We start from the raw sequence: 15946 nt of genomic DNA on the forward strand, positions 1-15946 counted from the left end.
AGCCCAGCACTTTTCTCACGGGACAGAAGCGCACGACTTCCCCCTCTCACTTGCCGCCCACCCCAGTCTTTCTTCAACAGCTCAGTTTAGTGTGTCAAGAGGCTCATCCCAGGTGGGAATTTGGGTGGTGCTGCTTGCAGAAGGAGAAGCGGCTGGTGCTGGTGGAAACTCCCATTGTTCTTCTCAGGTAGGCCTTCCGGGATCCAGATGTACGTTTTACCAAAAAGTATGGCTTGACTAGTGATTTCCCATTTAAAGGATGGGAAAAGACCTAAGTTTGTAGGACAGGTGAAAAAAGCCATGAATTACATTTAAAGTTCTGGGAGATGCAAAGGAAAGCTTGTGTTTAAAACTTGTATTTTACAGCTTGTTGCTTGGTGCGGTTAACGGAATGGGGGATATTGAGAAAGAAGAGACTTGGAATTAGAAGGTTAGGATTTAAGGTAAGGTTACCAGATTTTTTTCAAAGAATCCGGGGACACTTTTTTTTCAAAAGAGAAAAAAATGTTATTTTTAAAAAATCTTTTTTTTAAAAAAATAAGAAGTAATATCTTCTCTTTTTTGTCTCTTCTGTCTTCTTGCCTTCCTCTGCCTTCCTCTCCTCTTGCCTTCCTCTGCGCCCCAGCCTGAGCTCTTGGAGTGCTATCTGCCGTGGAGTAGGCTTGGGTCGGGCCTGGGCTCGGCCCCGTGCCCTTGCTCTCCTACCTCTCTTCCTCAGCGACACTAGCATGGCAAGGTCGGGGCTGTCAGCATTGCCCTTGAGCCAGTGCCACGGACTGGACTCATCCACTTCAGCCCCGACTGGGCTAGGCGAGCTGGGTAGCACTTCCAGAGACCACCTTCTGCACAGGAACAGGTCAAAGTGCTGTGGACTCACGGCTTAGAGTTGTGAGCACCGGATTCACTCCAACAAGAAGACAGTCGTCGCACAGCAGAGTATAGCAGAGTACAGCACAGCATAAACGACTCGGAGAGCAGCTCTGTAGAATATCTTCTTTATTCTATCTACAACTATAATACACAACTATATACAGAGCTAAATGAGGTCTAAATGAAAATGCTGAACTGCACTGAGTGTCTGCAGCTGCTCTTAGCAGCAACCTTATCTATACACACGATCTCTCTCTAACACTCAGTCTCTCTCTCTCCGACACTTTAATGTGAGGCTGGAGCGGAATAAGTAGTGAGCAGAAAACCGCCCCTCCTCTCTGGAGAATCAGCAGAGAACATCAGCAGATTCTTGGATATGGGAGGGGTGAAATCTCCTCAGGGCCGCCCCTCTTTTTTCACCTTCCTCTTTCTCTCTCTTCCTTCTCCTTCTCCTTTCCTCCTCCCTGGGTTGGCTCCGGGGTTTTTACTGGCCCTGGAGTGCCACTGGGCAGTCGGCCAAGTGGCTGGGCACTCTCGCTCCCGCCTCGATTTGGGTCCTGGGGGTGTGTGTCAGTGGTTCCCCCAGTTGACGCACCGGGCATCCCTGGTTCCCCCTCGGCAGTGGCAGCGGTAGCGGCAGTCTCAGCAGCCCGGAGCCAGCCTGGTAGTGCAGTTGGTTCTGGCTGGCTTCAGGAGCTGCTTATTACCATGGCACCCACCATTTTGCCTCGCCGGAAGTCCCCATATGATGTGTATTGTGCCGTTGAACCAATCACACAACATTCCTTCCCTACTAATAAATCTACAACATTTAAAATATAAATCTGGGGGCCTTATAGAAAATCCGGGGACATTCAGGGGACAGATTTTGTTGGGGACAGATTCGTAAATCCGGGGACTGTCCCTGGGAGACAGGGACATCTGGTAATCATTCCATAATAGGGCTTCTCCTGCCTTTGCCAGTATGTCAGCCTTCTCAGCCTCCTTAAAGCACTTCAGAAGCACTTGTACGTCTGGCCATATGGGATTGTGAATGGAGAAGATGGTGCAGTCTGGATGAGTCCCTCTGTCTTGCTCTTTGGTCACTGTGACCGAGCACCATTTTGGGACGATCAGTATCTATGGGGAAGGGGATCAACCCAGAAGTTTTGGAGGGAACGGGAAGAGAAGCTTGGTCAAGAGATTGGCTCGTGTCAGAAGGAGGCCTGAATGCATCCTTGGTGAAGCCCAGGACAGGGCAAGAAGGCAGCATTGCCCAGCGAGAAGGCATTCGGAGGCAAATCATCAGCAAGGAGCAGAAAATCCCCTCCCCTTCCATCAAGAAGACTGAAGAATCTCTAGTCGGCATTCAGGTGAGTTCAGCATCCCAGGTCTCTGGGGTGTTCCTGTCCATTACAAACCCGACTCGAGGCTCCGCCAACTGAGCCCTACACTCCTTGCGTACATAAAAGGGGCACAGAAAGGATGGGAGGCAGCCTTTTCCTGGAGCCTTGGGCTGCTCCTGCTACCGTCTTACCTGCAGCATTTAACTCGCTGGCTGCTGACCCTTTTCCTCCATCACCTGGATGATCCTCTCAAGAGAGGAGAGTTTCCTGCAGAGTCTGGCCAGCTGCTCATCCCTTCTCCCTGCAATCTCCTTCTCCACCTCTTCCACATGATTCAGCAGACGCTTTTCTTCTTCTTCTTCCAGGAACTGGCGCAGTTGTCTGAACTTCTCCATAGTCTTCAGCCTCTCTGTTTCTGAGGAGGTCTGAGTGAGGAAGATGGTCAGCCTTCAAAACATCAGCAAGAGAATTAGGATGTGAATTGAACTGCTTCCACCCTCTCAGCTCACAAGTCCTCAGGCTTCTCCTTGACTGCTTTTCACATAATAAACAACAATGGGAAATAAACTCCATTTAGCTGCATTCAAAGGTGAACTTACCTAATTCGCAATTCTTGGAAAAATATGAAGACCGAAACAGCAATCTTTTGAAATCCACACCTCTGAATTTTTCAAGGTTGACCCAGCCAGGTAATGTTCACAAAAAATGTATTTATGAGGGTAAAGCATGTATCAAAATATTTATACGAGAAGGTAGACACCCTAGCATTTGATTCAGAATAATAAATATAACAAACTGATATGGAAAAAGGAGAAATGGGGAGAAGTTGAAATGGGCAGATTTCCCCATCCCTCCTCAGTCCTGACTTGCTTTTTGAAGTGCTTGTTCCCTCAATAGTAACAATAGTGACACTTACAAGGAGGTCTTTGCTTTCCTTGTCCAGGTCTGCTTGATAGGCCAGAATTTCCCCTCTCTCTTTCCTCAGAATCTCCAGGCGGCGACAGATCTCTCCCTGACAAGAAAAGGGAAAACTCAGCTTTGATTGAGACACATAGAGAGGAGATGAATATTATACTGGCTTCTATTCGGGAAAATAAATCCTGCGTCCAGTCACTCTTCCCTGTGTGGCTCTGCTGGGGAGCTGACCTGGCAGGAGAGCAGAGTAGCAGCGGTCCTGCGTCCGTGTGAGATAAGGGATAAATCAAGTCCAGAGACAGTTCATTCTTATCTCTAGTAGCGTTTATTTACAAAGCAGTAAATCCATCAGAAACTTCGGACATTTCTCTGTGCTTCCAAAAGCACACTCGCACAGCCTCCGTGCTGTGCTGCGTGTCAGCCAGAAGCGAAAGCAAGTCTGAACAGTGACACAGACTGTGACTCACTTCTCTGCGTCAAGCTCCTCCCAGATACAGGACACCACGGAGTTTTAACCCTGTCAGTTCCAAACTCCACAGCTTCTTGGCTCCAGTGGCCTTGCTATAATAGCAAAATAAAAGTACAGAGGTTTTCAACCCTTTTGGGTCCATGGCTCCCTGGACCAACTCCCTTCTTTCTGCGGCACCCCTGTGGGGCTCAGGAGACCAGTTAGGTCCCCCCTTGCTTGCCGAGCTTGACTCCCCTCCCCCTTTCTCAAACAGCCTCCCTTGCGGAGTGCTCTCTCAGCCTCCTCTCCTCTCCCCTCTTCTTAGGAGTCCTCCTCTTGGTCTCTGAGCTGCTCCCGCTGCCCCCCCCCCAGGGGCCTGGGACTTGCCTGTCCATTCCCAACAGCAAGGGCCCCTCGCCAGTTGGCTTGCTTACTCTGAGGCCGCCTCAGCTTCTGGCAGCCCACACCCCCTGGCCAGCCCCAGAGGCACCATTCTCTGGGGGAGAACAGCTGGACAAGCCTTGGGGAGGCAGAGATGGCATCCGAGGAGGGAGGGAAGGAAAGAGGGACAGAGGCCAGTGTCTCCCGCGACACCCCTGACCATCATTCAAAGCACCCCAGCTGCCACAGCACACTGCTTGAAAACCACTGCAGAACTGGGATTGGAAAGTTTTTTAGTCCAACTAACTGTTCTGGAGAAGAGTAAAGGCAGCCATGCTTGCTCCTTTGTCTTCTCCAAGGAGACCTCCAGCCTGACTTCTCATCTTAAGGCCCCAGGGAGAAGTGGGAAGAGGAGGAGGAGGAGGAAGCATCCCCAGAAGAAGTGTGCTCCCCACCAGTAGGTGCTTCCACCACCCCCCCCACACACACTCCTAAATCTGCTTCTAACAGATACTTGGGGGGGGGGGCATCCTGCACCATCTGGTCAATTCCTGATGTTAGGAGAATTAGAAGGTCTAAGATATAAACCCTCTTCGTGGATCACTGCCTTGCCGTGGCGAAGGGGCTTGAATAACTCAGAGAAGCTATGAACTATGCTGAGCAGGGCACCCAAGATGGACAGGTCATAGTGGAAAGTTTTGCCCAAACGTGATCCACCTGGAGGAGGAACCGGCAAGCCACTCCAGTATCCCTGCCAAGAAAACTCCATGGACAAAGGCAACAGGCATATAAAAGTTATGACGCTGGAAGATGAGCCCCTCAGGTCAGAAGGCGTCCAACATGCTACTGAGAAAGAGCGGAGGACAAGTACAAGTAGATTCAGAGCTGATGAAGCGGCTGGGCCAAAGCCGAAAGGTCGCTCAGTTGCGGATATGCCTGGAAGTGAAAGGAAAGTCCAATGCTGTAAAGAAAAATATTGCATAGGAACCTGGAATGTAAGAACCATGAACCTGGGTAAGTTGGATGTGGTCAAAAAGGAGATGGCAAGAATAAATATTGACATCCTGGGCATCAGTGAACTAAAATGGACGGGAATGGGCAAATTCAGTTCGGATGACCATCATATCTACTACTGTGGGCAAGAATCCCGTAAAAGAAATGGAGTGGCCCTCATAGTCAACAAAAGAGTGGCGAGAGCTGTACTGGGATGCAATCTCAAAAATGATAACATCACAGTAATCCAAGTTTATGCACCAACTACTGGTGCTGAAGAAACTGAAATTGACCAATTCTATGAAGACTTACAACACCTTATAGAAGTGACACCAAAGAAGGATGTTCTTCTCATTATAGGGGATTGGAATGCTAAAGTAGGGAATCAAGAGATAAAAGGAACAACTGGCAAGTTTGGCCTTGGAGATCAAAACGAAGCAGGGCAAAGGCTAATAGAGTTCTGCCAAGAGAACAAGCTGGTCATCACAAACACGCTTTCCCAACAACACAAGAGACGACTCTACACATGGACATCACCAGATGGGGAGCATTGAAATCAGATTGATTATATTTTCTGCAGCCAAAGATGGAGAAGCTCTATACAGTCAGCAAAAACAAGACCTGGAGCTGACTGTGGCTCAGATCATCAGCTTCTTATAGCAAAATTCAAGCTTAAACTGAAGAAAGTAGGAAAAACCACTGGGCCGGTAAGATACACCCCCGGTAGTGTGGTTGCTGACCTTGAGCCAGACATCCTGGAAAGTGAAGTCAAATGGGCCTTAGAAAGCACTGCTAATAACAAGGCCAGTGGAAGTGATGGTATTCCAGCTGAACTATTTAAAATTTAAAAAGATGATGCTGTTAAGGTGCTACACTCAATATGCTAGCAAGTTTGGAAAACTCAGCAGTGGCCAGAGGATTGGAGAAGATCAGTCTACATCCCAATCCCAAAGAAGGGCAGTGCCAAAGAGTGCTCCAACTACCACACAATTGCACTAATTTCATATGCTAGCAAGGTTATGTTTAAAATTCTACAAGGCAGGCTCAAGCAGTATGTGGACCGAGAACTCCCAGAAGTGCAAGCTGGATTCAGAAGAGGCAGAGGAACCAGAGACCAAATTGCAAACATGCGCTGGATTATGGAGAAAGCTAGAGAGTTTCAGAAAGTCATCTACTTCTGCTTCATTGACTATGCAAAAGCCTTTGACTGTGTCAACCACAGCAAACTATGGCAAGTTCTTAAAGAAATGGGAGTGCCTGATCACCTCATCTGTCTCCTGAGAAATCTCTCTGTGGGACAAGAAGCTACAATTAGAACTGGATATGGAACAACTGACTGGTTCAAAATTGGGAAAGGAGGACGACAAGGCTGTATTTAACTTATATGCAGAATTCATCATGCGAAAGGCTGGGCTGGATGAATCCCAAGCCGGAATTAAGATCGCCGGAAGAAATATCAACAACCTCAGATATGCAGATGACACAACCTTGATGGCAGAAAGTGAGGAGGAACTAAAGAACCTTTTAATGAGGGTGAAAGAGGAGAGCGCAAAATATGGTCTGAAACTCAACATCAAAAAAAACGAAGATCATGGCCACTGGACCCATCACCTTGTGGCAAATAGAAGGGGAAGAAATGGAGGCAGTGAGAGATTTGACTTACTTGGGTTCCATGATCACTGCAGATGGTGACAGCAGCCACGAAATTAAAAGACGCCTGCTTCTTGGGAGAAAAGCAATGACAAACCTAGACAGCATCTTAAAAAGCAGAGACATCAACTTGCCAACAAAGGTCTGTATAGTTAAAGCGATAGTTTTCCCAGTAGTGATGTATGGAAGTGAGAGCTGGACCATAAAGAAGGCTGATCGCCGAAGAATGGATGCTTTTGAATTCTGGTGCTGGAGGAGACTCTTGAGAGTCCCATGGACTGCAAGAAGATCAAACCTCTCCATTCTTAAGGAAATCAGCCCTGAGTGCTCACTGGAAGGACAGATCCTGAATCTGAGCCTCCTATACTTTGGCCACCTCACGAGAAGAGAAGACTCCCTGGAAAAGATGTTGGGGGCTCCTACTCCTTTTAACATTTTTAACTTTTTAACTTTTAACTTTTTAACCTTTTAACCTTCTTCTTATCAAAGTTTGGCAACCTGGGGTTTTATATCAGAGAACGTGTGATGTTGGCGCTGTAAATTAGATCTAACGAAGTCGAACAGCTTAACAGCGGCCGCCCAACCTATTTCAAGAACTCGTAACTCTAAACAATTTAATTAATCCTCTGAACTTTTCCCGAACTGACTCTGACTCAGGTTTTGACTGGCCGTTTTAAATGAACTAAGGGAGGTGAAGCTGTGTTGCAGGAGTGTTCCGTTTGTGCTTGCCTCTGCCCTCCTGGCTTGTGGGTCCAACTGTGCTGTGTGCCTGCTCTGTCCTCCCAGCTGTGGGTCCGGCTGCCCTGCATGCCAGCGGTGCTCCTGGACTGAGACAGACTGGTTGAGTAATAATAATAATAAAAATAAATTTTATTTATATCCCGCCCTCCCCAGCCGAAGCCGGGCTCAGGGCGGCTAACAACAATCAAATAATCAAACAGTCAAATAATCACACATTCTAAAAATGTACTCGGCATGGAGCCTGGGTCAAGATATATTACTCTGCAGAGGACTCAATTGAAAGGCACCTAGGGAAGCCAGAGAGGGAGGTTCCACCCTCAAGACGCCAGAGACTCTTAAGCCACAGGGCTGGCAGCTGGTTGTAGCAGAGGAGAGGCATCATCCTGTGGCCCTGAGAACTCCAGCTGCAGGGAAACAAGAGGACTCCTGATGCCAAGACGAACACCTTCTCTGCCACTACAAGTGCTAGCGCAACAGCAGGAGGAGGGCCCCCTGAGACCATCGGGCATGCCATTGTCATCGAACAGGCATTTACTGAGCCTGCCCCGCCTTCCTTTGCCCATCCCCTGATGTCGCCTGGTTGTTCAGGTTGGCAGATTCAGAGATCATTCGAGCAGACTTGAGCTGGCACGTGATGCTACAAGAACTTCATCTGCTACAAGAACTTTTTTCCTTTCCTTTTCCCCCTCCCACCTTCCTTTGCCATTTGTTTTAGTTTTTATAGTTCACTTTTTCGTGATAATATTTAAGCTCCTTGCTTACTGTTAGGTGTTTGATTGTTGTTCTTTTGCTATTTATTTTTTTTTTCTTTCCTTAATGTATGTTATATGGTAGTTTTGTTTAGTGGTGGAATGTTTTGGGGTTTATTTTTTAATTTTTAATTCAATTAATTGGTTTGTTTGATATTATAATAGTAGGCTGACATAGAATATAATAATTCCATACAATCAGAGAGGTAGCTGATGTTTAGTTGGTCTGTTCTACTCGACTAATTAGAGTTATCAAGTTGCTGATACTATAAGCAGAACAACTAGGCTGAGAAAGAATAACATCAATTGCCATCAATGGAGGCTAGTATTAGGCTTGGGATTGCTACCGTGGAGGGGCGAGGGAGGTATGGCGGTGGGAGCAGATGTTATAGGCAAAGGGGATTGAGATACGGATACGCTCATACCCCTTCCAATCTGCGCCCCATCCCGAGGGACGAGGGTAGGGTGAGCAAGGATTACTCACCTCCGTCACTGGTGTTGTGCAATGCCAGGTCTATAGGCAACAAAACCGCCACCCTGCGAGATTTCTTTACCTCGCAGGGGGTCGACCTGGCTTGTGTGACGGAGACCTGGGTGCACGAAGGGGAAACAGTTACCTTACGAGAGATGGCGCCCCCGGGTTTCTCCGTCCTTCACCAGTCGCGGACTGTGGGCCAGGGGGGAGGGATGGCATTACTAATCCGGGAAGATTGTTCTTTCAGGGCTCTACCATCGCCATCGATCCCCGGCATTGAATGTGTTGGCCTAGTGTGGGGCTCCGAGGAGAGCTTGGTTGTCTGGCTGGTGTACCGGCCACCTAGCACACCAGCAGCCACCCTGTCAAGCCTGCTGGAGGCGGTGGCCAGCTGGGCCTTGGAGTTCCCTAATCTATTGGTATTGGGGGACTTCAACATTCATGCTGATGCCACTCCCATGCTGATGCCACAGGCTCTGGACCTGGTGTCTTCCATGGCGACACTAGGGCTCTCCCAGTTTGTTTCGGGCCCCACACATCAAGCAGGCCACACACTGGATTTGATCTTTGGCGTAGGTATAGATGTGATCATGTCTCCTTTGATGAAGGTGCCATGGTCTGATCACTACGCTCTGAAAGCTAGGATTGACTTTCCACCCCCACCCTGCTTCGGTGGCTAGCCGATTTGGGCTCGCCCGCAGAGGCTGATGGACCCTGATAGATTCCGCCAAGCCTTGCGGGACCTTGCTCCCCCTGGCTCCAATCTGGTGGAACGCTCTGTCACAAGAGACTAGGGCCCTGCGGGACTTGACATCTTTCTGCAGGGCCTGCAAGACAGAGCTGTTCCACCAGGCCTTTGGTCAGGGCACAGCCTGACTCCCTCCTTTGGCAATCTTCTCAGAATCTCTAGCCCAATGGTTGCCATCAATTTGACTTGAATTAATTTTATAATGAATTATTTTAGAACGTTGCACTATTTTATTATTGTTAGCCGCCCTGAGCCCAGCTCCGGCTGGGGAGGATGGAATATAAATAAAAATTATTATTATTATTATTATTATTATTATTATTATTATTATTATTATTTAGAAGCATGTTGAAATCTGCAGATGGCACAAAGTTCAGCGGCAGTAAATCAGAAAGAGAGGCAGTCCTTAAACAGCTGAAGAGAATGGGATAAACCTCAACTGAGCATCCAAGTATTAACATCCTGACGGTAAGGACCTTACCCAACCCTAGTCACATGTAAACACCATTTTAAAGTATGGCTTGATGAGCTAAAAGATGAATGGAGTACCCATTCAGAAGCACATCATATTGGAAACAATGCAGTTCAGTACTAACACTCAGATATGCACCAGCTTTATTCCCAGTTCGTGATCCAGCAAGAGACAAACATATAAGAGCTGATTTACATGTATTTTTCTTCTTTGCTGGATTGGGGCATAAGCACTGAGCCCTATCTTTGTTCTTACCTTTATTCAAACGGTTCAAGGCTTCTTCAATGGAAAGTCGGTCATCTTTTGTCTCTTCTGGTTTGTTTACTACCAGTAGCCAGCAAAGCTTGTTCTGGCACCTTAGAATTCTCGTGTCTCTTCATAACAGTTTGGGGAATTAAAAATTGGTTTGTTCTGGGAGCGCTGAAGCTGTGTTCTGGGTTGAAAACCCAGTGAGACCACTGGGCCATCGAGTTCTGTATGGTCTGCCATAGCCAGCAGCTGCTTTCCAGGATTTCAGAGAGCAGGTTTTCAGAGCTCTGTTTCCCATGAATGGATTGAAACTGCCACTTTTTGCATAATGTGGCTCTCCCAGTGGGCCACCCATAGCCATTTCCTGTATAGCGTTCTACATCCCATGTAGTCCTGCTTCTTCCAGCTCAATTCAGTTCATTCTGCGACTGTACAAGTTAGGCCACATCTGCTTTATACATTCAAAGCACCATCATGCCCCTTGACATGCTAACAGTTGCATCTTTGTATTCAATCCCTTCAGCACGTTGGACAGCAGTCTCTCAAGGCTCAGCCACAGTTACCTTGTGCCCCATGCTTCCTATGCACAGGTCCGTGCTTTAAAGGCACTGTGTCCGAGTGTTTTGCTGTCCCAGGGCTTTCTAATTTTGACTCATTTTCAGCATCCCTTTCCAGGGCAGCTTTATTTATTTCATGTATTTAAGAAGTCCTCTGTGTTGGTTTCTATTTCCCTCACTGAGCAGCAAATGCAGTCACGGGACATTGTTTTGCATTCCACAGTCAGTGTTACTGTTGGGTTCCCACGGGAATGGGAGACTGGATGTGACGTTCACTGGTTTCCTGTTTTTCACTGTTCTCTCGGTGTTCTCTGTTTCCAAGAGGAGTTGCTTCTCTGCTCTTGCAGAGGCAAGATGCACGTTTGTATTCTCTCAGCATAGAAGTGTAAATAAAGTTAAGAATGTGGCACATACTGCTTATCCTTCCGCTGTGTGTGACGACGCTCTGCTTGGGCTCAAGATAAGACGAGCCTGTATCAGCTTCAGCTTCAGATGGGCCGAAGCTGGTCAAAATCTCACATTTTGGGGTTATGGGCCCAGAAATACGCAATCGGACTGAAGAATGGCTGCTGGCAAAGGAACAAAGAAACAAAGGATCAGAAGCCGGCAAAGGCAGAGGGATGGATCGGACGATATCTGCCTGCGTGTCAAGACGATTGATGAGAGGTATGTGCTCATTGCTCCGGGCAGCCTGCCAGCTCCTACTTAATGGCTTTAAGGCTGGACTTTGAACTTTTAAAGCCGTTTGCCATGGCACAGGCTCAAAGGCTTGAGAGGCTGGAAAACCGAAAGTACTTTTAAAAGGGCTTTTGGATGCAGCTGCTGTACACAGACGCAGCTTGCTAGAAAGCAGCTTGATTAAAGGAGCAGAGATAGCTAATGCAAGGCTAGCTGATGCTTTTGGGAATCCAAAGCTCAATAAAAAGAATTACGCGAACTGGGTGCTGTACGCAGAGGCTCTTCTGCAAAAAGAGGGTCTGTTTACAGTTATTACAGACGCCCCCCCAGCTCCAATAACAGATGAATGGGCAGCTAAGGATTCCAAAGCAAGGGGAACTCTTACATTGATAGTATCCCCAGAAGAGCTCGGTCTGTTGCGTGATAAGACCTCAGCCAGAGAGATTTGGAACACTTTGAGAGATGCTCATTTGAGGACAGAAGCTGGCGCTTCTTTGTTCTACTATGCCAAGCTGCATGATATGGCACTTGCTGAAGGTGCAAATGTGCGTACACATCTGATGGAGATGCAGAATCTGAGACATGAGCTGCAACAGAGAGGACTCACCTTTCCAGAGGCTGTGTATTCCTTCATGATACTACATTCTTTGGGTTCAAGTTGGGAGTCCGTTGCCACTCAGATTGCTGTTCAGCCAGCTGCTCAGCTCACAGTAGCCCATGTTACTGCCATGATTCTGAATGAAGCAGACCGCCGAGGTGATAGCTTTGGGTGGAAACAGGTACTTCATGGTTCTCATTGATGCATTTTCCAGGTATATTTATGTGTACAATCTCGAGCAGAAATCAGAGGCTTTTCTAAGGTTCAAGGAATTCTGTGCTTGGTTGGAAAATGTGCATGGTAAGAAGATAAAGACTTTTTTCACTGATCAAGGGGGGGATCAGTGGTTTCTGCTCTCTTCACTGTGCAGCGAAATGCTTGTCACAAGACAATGTTTACATTCCACAGTCAGAGTTGCTGTTGGAGTTTCTCACGGGAAAGGAGACTGGATGTGACGTACACTGGTTTCCTGTTTTTCTCAGTTCTCTCCGTGCTTCAGAGGAGAGAGGATGTTTCTCTGCTCACGCAGAGGCAAGATGCTTGTTTGTAAGCTCTTAGCATTGAAGTGTAAATAAAGTAAAGTAAAGTAAAGTATGTGGCACGTACTGTTCATCATTCCACTGCGTAAAAGACTCTGCAAAAACAACATTTTTGGTTATGGGCCCAGAAAAACGCAGTCATCTTGAGATTGGAATTCAGAAGTCGAATCGGAGTGCCGGCAAAAGGATCGGAATGCAGAGGGACGGATCGGACGGTATCTGCTCTGCGCGTCAAGATGATTGATGAGGTATGTGCTCATGCTCCGGGCAGCCTGCCAGCTCCTAATTAATGGCTTTATGGCTGGACTTTGAACTATTAGAGCTGTTTGCCGGGCACAGGCAAAGGCTCAACGGCACAAGCGTAGAGGCTTGGATGGCTGGAAATCGAAAGCACTTTTGAACTTGCCTTTGGAATGAGGTTTTGAAGCAGCAGTGACGCACTTTATTTACTACAGCAGAGATGCAGCAGAAGGCTAATGCCAGAGTCATGATGGCTAGCTGCAGAAGGCTGGCTGATGCAAGTGGGGAATCTGATGCCAATCAGCCAAATGCTCAACTCACAGTAGCCTGTGATACTGCCATGATTCAGAATGAAGCAGACCGCCAGGGTGATAGCTGCATGGGTAAGGGGGAGTCTCCACAGACGTCATCCCATAGTGCAGTGGAACCACCAGATGGCGCCAAAGCTTTGAAGGCAGTGAAATGCTACTCGTGTGGACGTCTAGGCCATATGAAGAGGGAATGCAGATATCCCAGGGCCAAGACAGAGCAGCGCAGCGAAAGCTCATCGCGTGGAAAAGGCCAAAGCAGAGACAAAGGTCCGGTGTCCAGGACAACGCAGCATAAGGCAATGGTCTCACGCTTCACTCCAAAGGTTGCAAAGGTCCAGAAGACGTCTAGATCTTTCTTCGTTGTTGATTCAGCGGCGACCCATCACATGTGCAACGATAAGCAACTGTTCGTGTCTTTTACACCACAGGAAGGTGCGATTCACCAGGCGGATGACCACACAATCCCCAGTAAAGGCTACGGAACTGTTGTTCTTCACAGTTTGGACTTATCGATACAGGATGTGCTTTATGTACCAGATGCCAAACATAATCTACTCAGCGTTGCGCAGCTGAATGAACGGAACATTGACGTTTCCTTCAATAACAAGAAATGCATCATCACAAAGAAAAATGATTATGTATTGCATGCTGAATATGTTGATTGTTTGTTTGTTTTGTATTTTGATGATGTTGTGCAGGATGAAACTTGTTGCATTGCAGGTACTAACAAAAGTTTGCATGCAGGATGTATTCATGATTTTCACCGGAAATTTGGTCATTTGCATTTTGAGGCAGTATCTAAAATGCCTGCCTTGGTTGAAGGTATGACTATTACACCCTGCAGGTACCACATGAAGTGCAAGGCATGCGCAGCAAACAAGGTGAAAATGGCTGCGAAAGGTAAGGTGTCTAGTAGGCAAGCTACAGAACCATACCAGGTTGTTCATGCTGATTTGGTTGGACCACTAGCGCCCTCTTTGGGTGGAAACAAGCACTTCATGGTTCTCATTGATGCATTTTCCAGGTATATTTATGTATACAATCTCAAGCAGAAATCAGAGGCTTTTCCAAGGTTCAAGGAATTCTGTGCTTGGTTGGAAAATGTGCATGGTAAGAAGATAAAGACTCTTTTCACTGATCGTGGGGGGGAATTCACTTCTCAGCAGTTTGAAGCTTTTCTGACTGAGTAAGGAATTCAACACGATTTGTCTAGTCCTCGCTCGCCATGGCAGAATGGACTTTGCGAGAGGGCAAATCAAACATTGCTTCAAGGGTTAAAGACCTTGCTGCATGATGCCAATCTTCCAGAGAGTTATTGGGCCGAATCTCTCTCATGTTTTGTTTACAGTTATAATCGCAGGTTATCTTCAGCGATTGGTTGTACCCCCTATGAGAAGATGTTTGGCAAGAAACCATACATCAAACACATGAAAATTTTTGGTTCTGACATGTGGGTTCACTCACCACAAAGCTCCAAGTTAGACAAGCGTGGATTGCATGGTATCTTTCTAGGTTATCAGAAAGGTTCTTACAGAATAATGATGACTGACTCAAAGACAATTAAGCTCACAAGAAGTGTTGAGTACAATGCCAAGTGGGGGGAGAATGTGGGAATTTTCCAATGTTATCCTGATGACAGTGATGAGACTGAGGATAGTCAAAAGCAACCGCAACAACCCACACCCACTGATGAAGGTTCTGATTCTGAGTCTGAAGCTGAATCGGGTGATTCAGAGGATTTCAAGAGTGTGAAAGCCTCTATGCGACCCTCTGAAAGCTCTGATCAAGAATTGGAGGAACCATTGTTCACAATAGGTCACTTTTCTCCTAAGAAGGAAGAGGAGAGTGTTGAGGACCTACGGCTAATTCGCAGGTCACAAAGAGCCACAAAAGGCAGACCTCCAAAGAGATTTGCTGATGAGTTTGCTAAGATAGCAGTAACAGCTGTTAAAAGCTCCAAGAAGGTATTTGAACCTTCAAGTTTCCAAGAAATCCAGGATTTGGATTCAAAGGAAGCTGAGCCGTGGTTAAATGCCATGAAGGCTGAGCTTGATTCCTTAGAAAGGAACAAAACATGGGAGCTTGTTGCAGTAGTTCCAGGAATGAAACTGCTTGGAAGCAAATGCGTCTTCAAAGCAGGTACCAGGTGAAGACTCTCACGAGACCTACTCACCCACAGTGAGGTATGAGAGCATTAGGCTTATGCTCAAGCTAGCTGCAGAGGAGAATCTACACATTAGTCACCACGATGTGAATACAGCTTTTCTGTACGGATCTCTAGGTGAATCACTTTATATGCTTCCACCTGATGGCGTACAGGTAAAACAGGGATTTGTTTGTGCTCTGAAGAAGTCCCTTTATGGTCTCAAACAAAGTGCACGGTGTTGGCACACAAAACTCACTGAAGTATTGTTTTCTCTAGGTTTTAAACAAGGGAAAGCTGATCCATGTGTATTTGTCAAAGAGGAGGGGCAAAAGAAACTGTATTGTTTGTTCTATGTTGATGATCTTTTATTCTTTTGGGAAGATGTCACAATGTACAATAACGCCCTAGCTCAACTGAAAGAGCACTTTGACTTGAAAGATCTTGGTGAGGTAAACAACTACCTATCTCTGGAAATAGAGAGAGATCAAGATGGTAACATTCTAGTACACCAGTCACGGAAAATTGCTGATGTGTTAAGCAAACTAAACCTGATGGATGCTAACCCTGTAGACACACCAATGACAACAGGCTATCATAGAATCATAGAATCATAGAGTTGGAAGAGACCACAAGGGCCATCGAATCCAACCCCCTGCCAAGCAGGAAACACCATCAGAGCACTCCTGACATATGATTGTCAAGCCACGGGAATGGGAGACTGAATGTGACATTCACTGGTTTCCTGTTTTTTACTGTTCTCTCAGTGTTCTTTGTTTCCGAAAGGAGTTGCTTCTCTGCTCTCGCAGAGGCAAGATGCACGTTTGCATTCTCTCAGCATAGAAGTGTAAATAAAGTTAAGAA

The sequence above is a fragment of the Podarcis gaigeae genome (genome assembly GCF_964106915.1).
Source record: "Podarcis gaigeae genome assembly, chromosome: W".
Lineage (NCBI taxonomy): Eukaryota > Metazoa > Chordata > Lepidosauria > Squamata > Lacertidae > Podarcis > Podarcis gaigeae.